Source organism: Canis lupus, chromosome 14 (genome assembly GCF_048164855.1).
Source record: "Canis lupus baileyi chromosome 14, mCanLup2.hap1, whole genome shotgun sequence".
Lineage (NCBI taxonomy): Eukaryota > Metazoa > Chordata > Mammalia > Carnivora > Canidae > Canis > Canis lupus.
This window is the reverse complement of record NC_132851.1, coordinates 56,275,842-56,285,312: the sequence shown is the minus strand read 5'-3', so window position 1 is coordinate 56,285,312 and position 9,471 is coordinate 56,275,842. Positions and strand designations below refer to the sequence as shown.

The 9,471-nt window shown below is 33.7% G+C and overlaps 1 long non-coding RNA gene across 1 annotated transcript; it reads right to left on the bottom strand.

Annotated features, from left to right (window-relative positions):
* Positions 1 to 1,275: 1,275 nt before the first annotated feature.
* On the bottom strand, positions 1,276 to 9,242 carry LOC140604137 (uncharacterized). The gene is made up of 4 exons (XR_012007168.1): positions 7,070 to 9,242; positions 5,871 to 5,939; positions 3,353 to 3,464; positions 1,276 to 1,600 (listed from the first exon to the last, which is right to left on the bottom strand). It is a non-coding gene; the product is annotated as an uncharacterized lncRNA (long non-coding RNA).
* Between the last annotated feature and the right edge of the window lie 229 nt (positions 9,243 to 9,471).

Genomic DNA, 9,471 nt, shown 5'->3' with positions numbered 1-9,471 from the left:
TGTCAGCCTCAGAGAACCAGCTCTTCCCAGCTCATATACATAGATTTAGCTATACCATGGACAGGAAACCAGCAGGACATGTTCTAAATTTTCAGATCATTTTCCAGATTTTCTGATTCATTTCTCCGAGAGATACTGTCTAGTGTCTTTTGTTTTGCTTTGTTTGTTTTGCCTTGGATCTCTTTGACAGTCTTGTCTAGCCTATGGCCTCTTTATTATTTCTCAGAAAAAAATATTTAAAATAAATGTTTTAAATAATATATATTAGCACAAAGGAAACTAATTATAATGAAATATAATGAGGATATTAGAAGTATACTAAGTCAAGTATATGCATCTTGATTAATTTATTAAATAAAAAAATATTGGCAGATTAGCAATTGTCATAATTTCAAAATAATGATGCAAATAAAAGATACTAGAAAATATTTGCAATATTTGTATAATGTACAAATATTTATTTGTACAAATATTTATTTACATATAATGTAATATTTGTATATAATGTACAAATATTTATTTACAAATAAATATTTATGCAAATATTTATTTTATAATGGGACATGAGAGATCTGTAAGTTCTCCTAGTAAAAGTTAGAGGTATTACTAATATTAGCATAATTTATTGCCTAACCAATATATTGAAGAACAAGTAAATTCCAGTTGGAGGTTATGGGGGAAAAATATAAAATCTTCATCTAAATTGATGGTCTCAAAAAAAAAAAAAAATTGATGGTCTCCCAGAATTCTCTCTGTTGTCTGTGATTACCAGGTTTAACATTTCAACCTTATAAGAAAGTTTTTATTGTTTTTACTGTGCTTGCATGAAAGTTTCACGGAGGTAGTTTTGAGTTTTCTGGTTTGCTTTTTTCTTTTTTTCATGTAAACCTTAGAGTTCTTTTGAGGTATATCAACTTTTGGTTCAGCACTAGTTAACTTGAAATAATTTTTTAATTAAGATTTCTATGATTGTATTACCTGTAGCAGTTTTATTCCCTCCTCTTAATCTACTATGAAAAGCATTAAATATCCTCACATTGCAATTTACTCCTATATAGTGGTAGGTCAAAATGAATCAGATGATTATCTGTACATTTTACAGATATAAAAGGCCATAAATTAATGCCTAGTTATCATATTTATATCTCATTTATAGGTATTCATTTCCTGTTTTATGCAAGTTGACTACAACTATGTAACTTTACAACCATCGCAGAATGCCATTTTCTTTATTTTTTTCCTAGCAGTAGAAAAGAATGATGTACTAATTGTTCTCACTATTGTAAGATTTAAGGTTTTATTTAAGTTTAGTGGACAGAAAAATTAAACATGAGTTGCTAGATAAAAGTTAATGTTTCAGAATGCAACATCAATACCTTATATTTAAATATGTTATAGAATTAAAATTTTTGATGTCATTCATGTAATAAAACTTCATCTTTTAAGTCATAATCATATATTTTAATACATTGCAACTAATAAATCAAAAACCCCCAAAGAGTTTACAAATACAGTATGACAAAACTCCAAAGAAATTTTGCAGTATAGGTTTGATTGTTTGACTTCCATTCACTTCAGCTTCTTAGAACATACCTGGAAACTGGGATAACATAAAATTTTTAAAGATCTATATTACAGAAAACTAATTTTCATGAAGTCACAATGAAGTATGTAGAGCCATTCCAGGTCCACAAACACTGTACTCATTATTAACATTTTTATTCAAAGCTCAGTGTAAAATAAGATTATTACATTTTCTGCATACTACCCTTCATGCTTTCCAGTTTTACATGAGTAATAAATTAAAAAGAAAGGCATATTCAGCAGTGGTAAATATAATGATAAAGAAAAGAAATAACAACTGAGATGATAAAATTGGATATGTGTGTGTGTGTACATATATGCACATATAGATACACACACTATATATGTCTAGTTAACACATGCAATAATTCATACTATATAAATGGTAGCAATTTCTATGGGTTTCTGTTCATAAAATCATTTTGTATAAATATATTGAAAAAAGGAAAGGATTAATGTCCTCAGCATATTAATTATTATATATCAACATTATCATGGTTCTTTCAAACCAAACTTTTGACAAACAATAAGGAAATTAACTTATTACTGGGACCACATGGCATATAAACTCCTTTCTTTCCCATATAAATAAAAAATGTTTTGGACACTATTTATTGATGAGGATTAAAAAAGAACATACTAGAATATTAAATGCATTATTAGAGCCTTTGGGCTCTATTCATCTTTTATAGTAAACATACTAGGATAATAGCTATGTTTGATGCTACATTTCTTGTAAGTGATACCTAACTGTCCTAATAGGGGGAGTATTCTACTATGGCCTGCCATGATCCCTCTGTGTGTCAGATGCTATGCTGCACCACTCAGAGAAGTCCCTAAGGAAAGAAGACTTTGTTACACACCTACTGGGATTGCTGCAGGTAGGTATCTCTTGGTTGTGACTCCACTTTGGGAGTTGCCTCAGCTAAAGAGCACTGCCTCACCATTAGTCACAGTCCAGTTCCAGGGCAGCCTACATCCAAAGACTCCCTAACATGATAGTAAAAATGTATCTCTGTTGAATCAATTTGGGCAAATCTGAAGGGCAGTTCATTCTCTAGATTAGTCTGTAGGGTTGTCTGAGCTTCCCTGTAGGACTGCCAAAGAGCTCATTTTCTTTCTTTGCTTAAGCTAGCCTTCTGCCCCTCATTCCCATAGGTGTAAATCCTAAAACCACTCCCTACTATGCCTCTGCATTATTATTTCATGCACAATGAAGTACAGACATAGAAATAAGTATTTCCATGAGAAAGACATGAAACATTCAAACATTGTTCAAAGGATAGGTGTCCTCTTTTGAGGAGTCATTCTGTCCAAACTTGGGTAATGTTTATCCCTTTTGAGGGAACAAAAACATCAGTTTATCAGTGTTGATTAATTAACATTTTTGCCATAAAACTAGAACCCCCTTTTCAGAGACTACGATTAACAATCACTCCGCTTATTTTAATTTGTTTTTCCAAATATATTTATTTTTGAAGAGAGTCTTCATTAATTAGAAGATATGAAGCAATACTTTCCTAAGCAATAATAATTATAATTATAATTAATTAAAATTGATAAATTAACTTCTGGTTATTATAGTCTCCCTATGTGCTCTATGTAAGAATTATTAGATTTACAAACTTATTATGTTCTTTCTATATGCCATGAACTGTTCAAGGTGCTTTATATATGTTATTTTAGTTATTACTTACAAAAATGCTCATGCAAACAAAGCAAATGTAATTATCCCCATTTTGCAAATAAGATCGAAAAAGTGACTTACCTAAGGACATGCAGCCAAGAAGCCCAATTGGATCTTATACTCAAGTCTGTAGAATACCCAAATCCACATGAAGAACTAATCTTTCTTGGTATATATGCAACCTTATAAACTTCTTAGTAGATGAAAACAAAACCAAACAAAAATTTAAACAAAGACAAAATAAGAACATTTATGGGAAAAACTTTAAAAGTCATGTATACTTGATTCTTATTTTTAGCTAAGATTAAGTTTTATCTTCACATCAAAGATAGAACATGTCATCAAATCTTTGTGAACTTGTTTTGGGGTATATTCATCTGATTTAATACACTGGGAATAGCTAGTAGTTCTTTATAAAACACATACACATACATCTTACTTTGGTATTAAATGTGTCCCTCTCTATTGTTTTTTTCATAGTCTTTAAAAAATAAAAATAAAAACAATATTAGTCAATACTCATCATGTGTGAGGCACTGGTCTTAGCATTTTAACAGTCTAATCCAATTAATACAACAAACCTACCAGACATGTACTATTATTATTTCAATTTCACAGATAACATAACTGAAGCATGGAGATGTTAGCTAATTCATCAATAATGGCAAAGGTGTTGAATGGAAAAGACAGAAGGGATGGAATCAGTTCAAAACTAGAACATCCAACAGAGATAAGGTGGAAAGGGGGAGATGAGAGGACCTAAAAAGAGCATATTCTTCACAAACATTTCATTTCCAGTCTCTTCTCACATGCATACCCCTTTTCTCATTCTCCTATCTCTTCAATAGTCTAATCACTTGGTTTCAGGTGACCCTATATGTATAACTGAATTTCAAGATATCCGTATTGTGATTTAAACACTCTAGAAAGTCAGGTACATCAAGTTATTTTTCTACTGATTTAACAGGGATACTTTTACCATTAGGATCACTTCTTTAGATTAAGGGATTATAACTAGATAGTATCTCTTAAAACATATCATAAGACAGCAGACCTGACTGATATGAGGTGCAATGAAATCTAACTCAGTGTGTACTACATGTGCACCAAAGATTAATACATTATTATGATTACTTCTCTGATTTAAAATGTATGGTCTTAAAGGAATGCTCTTAAAGAAAAAAAGTCTTAGAACTTTTAGAGTATATAAACAATTTAAGCATGCAAAGGGGAAACATTTAGAGAGCATCTTCCAATCTTCCATTTCAAAGCAAATATTGACCATTCAGTGTGATAAATACTAAGATAAACCTAAGAGTTCCTGAGAGTTCTTGAAACCCTCTTAGGAAAGACTCCTACCCAAATCTGGGATAGGCTAAATTTTATGAAAGAGAAAGTCCCCAGTAGAATCTTGCAAGATAGGTAAATTGAACATAAGTGGGCTTTACAGAAAGAGAAGCATGTAAGGAGGCATGGGGATACAAATATTTGGTGAGTTCAATAACTTACAAGTGGGTGAGTATTCTTCGGGCTTGGAGTTTACATGTCTTGCTGCATATATAATACCCACACTGCCTATAAAATATTACACAATATGATATTGTATAGGCAACATAGAGGGTTACATACACAATATTTTCCCTGTTTTCTCTGTTTATTATTTTTTTTTCTAGCGTGGATCTAATTTGTTCAGGTCATCAATGTGTACAATCTCCTTCTCAGACTCCCTTAAACCTAGAGGTGACCATAGACCACATTCAGCATAAAGTAAAAGTAAAATTATGACTTTCATGACAAAGTGATACATGTTCATACTGTTATGTATCTTTTTTGTATTACCCATTTCACCTCTTCTCTGCTAGAAACTGAAAAGAAATTTCTGGAAATGCATTAGCCTTATTTTGACCTTGAGGATGAAAGCCACATAGTGCAGCATCTAGAATAGAAAGATGGGAAAGAGCTAGCCTGAGCCCTCAATGACTCCTTCACTGTGTTAGTGTCCTAAAGGTGCCCAATGGCATATAAATAACTTGACAGGTCAGACAAAAGATAAAGAAGGGGAATGGCATTATCACCATTATTACCGATAGATGTGAAGTTGATTGTATGGATGAATGTAAGAGTCAAAGATTTTGCTAACTAAATGTCAATTAGGCAAAATTAACCAGTTATAAGCAATGTTGGACAAGGACAGGTCTCCTGATCCAAATCCAGAAAAAAATGGAATATACTGAGCTAGAGCCCAATAGTATCCATGGGCTAAAATCCTATTTTGAAAACATAAGCAGAACTGTCAGGTGACATTAAGAGAATATATGAGGCCATGGCACCTGGGTGTCTCAGTGTTTGAGTGTCTGCCTTTGGCTCAGGTCATGATCCCAGGGTCCTAGGATCAAGTCCCACATCAGGCTTCCGTCAAGGAGCTTGTTTCTCCCTCTGCCTATGTTTTTGCCACTCTCTCCATGTATCTCATGAATAAATACATAAAATCTTTCTTTAAAGAAAAAAGAGAATATATGAGGCCATCTAGGAAGAGTGTGCAACACATAACAGAAGTAGCACTTAAGCGAGAAGTCAATAAATGATAATAGACACCTACCAATGAGATAGCTGGAAAATTCAGAAGAGGGTGATATCAAGGGAGTCAATATTGTTTAGGAGAGGGTTTCTGTAATGATAATATACAGTAAGATCAATAATAAGAAAAGGACTGAATAAATGCTTTTCCTTTTCATCAATTAAGTCAGTGGTAACCATGGTAGCTTTAGTAGAGACAGCCATGGGTGGGGCATAATGACAGTAAAATGCTGAAGAGCAAATGGGAGATGAAAATATTAACTCAGTGAATGCAGTTCAAGAAGCACATAGCTTGATATAAAGATATACTGTGGCCAAAGGGAGTTTGAAAAACATACTTTTTGCTGTGGAAATTCTCAGTACTATTTTATTTCAAAATTATGGAAACTAAGCCTTTTTAAAGTAATGATGAGTTATAAAACAAAAGAGGTTTGTTAAATGAGCTCTAAGATAATTAATGGGCTGTGGCTCTCTTAGAACAAATGGCATCCCCAGACTAGAGGAATATACTCTGAGAACATGCACAAAAGGGAACCCTTGACAAGATAACATTAGGATTTGGGAGAGATGAGACAAAATAGGAAGCAAACCTAATTCACAGTTTTACCTGGATCTCATCTTTCTTTTTTTCTTTTTTTTTTTAACTAATGAGTGGTGCTACTCAGGGTCATATATAATGACTTAGGAACAAGTTGAAAGTAAAAAATACCTGCCAATCTAAAATGACTTAATGCTCTCATGAGATCCCTGTGTGCTAAAAAGTAAGAGATTTTTTTGTTTGGTCAGCCTTGGGTGGGCAGTATATCCATGATCAAATAGTTGTTTATTTCCAACTTTTCTCTTCACCTGACACATTATTTTGGTATGACGAAAAATAGAATGACAATATAAAACAAATATGTTAAGCACTGTGGGAACATAGTGAATGAGAGATAAACAATTATGACACTGATATTGAGTGAACTGAGTAGTTGCACTTGAATCATGAGCCAGAAGAGTGGGAAGCACTTCAACCCATTTCTCTAATATTGTGGCTGATGAAAAGTTTGCCAGTTCAGCACAGGTTTCATTTTGTACAGTTTATAAAGGGCATCAGACCCTGAATACCCAGTTTCAGGACATTAAGATATAAAATTAAATAATAATATGGAGACATAAGAGACTACCTTAAATAACTGAAATTGAGATAGGAAAGCAGGTAATAAATAATGCACAGCATACCCAACAGGCAAGTGACACTTCCTGCCACACACTTGAGCAAAAAAAAAGCAATCTTCTTTCTGTGAATATAGTCAAATATGTAGGCAGTTTCAGATAGAAAACCTGTAGAGGTGAAAAAAATAGTACACTGTCTTGTCACCTATAAATCTCTGGCAACCAATAATGTGACACTTGTCATAATACTAGACAATTTAGTTTGAGGGAAATTTATGGTGGTCCTTTAACAATTATACTAACAAATTCTTGTGACTCCACATTTTTATTCTCTATGCATTTTAGGTAATGGTAAGAGCATGGGTTCTAAAATCAAATAACATAAATAAAATATACTATTAGGTACATGGTATTTTGCCAGTGAAATATTAAAACCATTACACCAAAACTTATCCCCAATATACGTGTTATATTTAAATTAACCTTATGCTAGCAAGGCTCTGTTTTAGATAAAGTAGGCCATGAATATGTGCAGCATAAATAACTATTTACGTATCTTTTATTTCCCTTTATCGGTTCTTAACTCTTCCCTTGTTCATGATTCAAACTTTTATATCCTTTCCATTGAAGCTTTCATAGCTCATAGTGACTTCTCTTTGCAGGCCAGACATGGCACAAGAAAATTCTCATTTACCAGGATGGGTGTACCTAAAAGAATGAGAAATAGCTAGATATTCAGGGAGTACTGGACATTGGCTCTGAAGTGACATTAATGTTGTGCCCAAGATTGCGAATCCGAGAAACCACCAAGGAGCCAACACAGATGCCAACACAAGAGGGTTTATTTGCAAACTTGGGCTTGGGTTCAAGTTTACCCGATACAGCGGAGCAGGGACTTGGACCCCGAGGTGGGTTTCAGCTTAGTTTTATGGGCTGGGCTAGGGGACCTCCAGAAGGGGTGGAGAAATTTCTCAAGTTCTGTTTACATTCTGATACGGGGCTTTTAAGGGCATTGAGCTCTGTTCTTATTCTAATATGGGGCTTCCTGCCACTGGCTTGGGCTCTGTTCTCATTCTAATATGGGGCTTTCTAGGATGTTAAACTGTAAACTGTTTTCTTCCTGTAACTGAAGTAATATAAATCTCAGCTCTTATTCCCAGGGGCCTGGGATGGCTGTACTTGTGCTAACACTGAACTTAAAGTGGAATGGCCTTAATTTTCTCGTCCTCCACAATTAATTCCTGGCACACAGATGTCACTATGGTGTATCAGTCAGATTAAAGACATATGAAGGTCAGGTGATTAACGGATTTTAGCAAGAATCTGTCTCACAGAGGATACATTCAGCCTTTGAAATGATCCTATGGTTATTTTCTATTTCTAGAATGCACAGTTGTAACAGATATAGTAAACAATTGCCAATCCCTAAACTAATATCCTAGCTCCATACATTTATGATGGTAAGAAAGCCCGACTGTAAGCTTTTATTACTGCCTCCATCTTCCAAAGCAGTAAACCAAACTCATATAACATTCTTGGAGAGCTTGCAGAGAACAATGTTACCATCAATGACTTAAGAGATGCAGAAATGGTGATTACTTCCATATCGCTATCCAATTGGCCTATTTGGAATATACAGAAGACTGGTGGAGGAAGAGAATTATTATAATTGGATTAGTTGTAGTCTCCAATTGCAGTTTCTCTACCAGTTGTGGTTTCTTTGCTATTGCCCATCAAAACATCCCCTGGCATAAACATCTACTGACAGGGAATTATTTTTTTCCTATACCTATTAGTAAACACCATCAAAGTTATCTATATATGTTCATGGCCCTATTCTCCAGCGCTGTTTTATAACCGTGTCTACAGAAACCTTGACAGCCTCTTCACAGGGCATCACACCAGTCTACCACACTGAATATATAATGCTGACTAGACCTGTTAAACAGGAACTAGCGGGTTTTTTTATATACCTTATTAAGGTACGTGTATCATAAAAAGTTCAGGGTCCTCATAACTCAGTGAAATTTCTAGGAGTCCAGCTATATAATACATGTCAAGATATCCCTTAAAGGTAAAGGACAATTCTGTATCTGGCCTCTCCTCTCCTACCACCCCCAACCCTCACCAAAAAAGGTACAAAGACTAGTGACCCTATTTACAGTCTGTATGTAACATATACATAAGTTTTATTCTACTATCACAAAGATAAAACAAAGCATTCTTTTCTTTTCTTTCTTTTCTTTTTTCTTTTCTTTTTTTTCTTTTCTTTTCTTTTCTTTTCTTTTCTTTTCTTTTCTTTTCTTTTCTTTCTTTCCTTTCCTTTTCTTTTCTTTTCTTTTCTTTTCTTTCTTTTCTTTTCTTTTCTTTTCTTTTCTTTTCTTTTCTTCTTTTCTTTTCTTTCTTTTCCATAAGATATGGAATCCAACTTGCTCCTGGGTATTAAAAGAGGCTGAACATGTTATCAT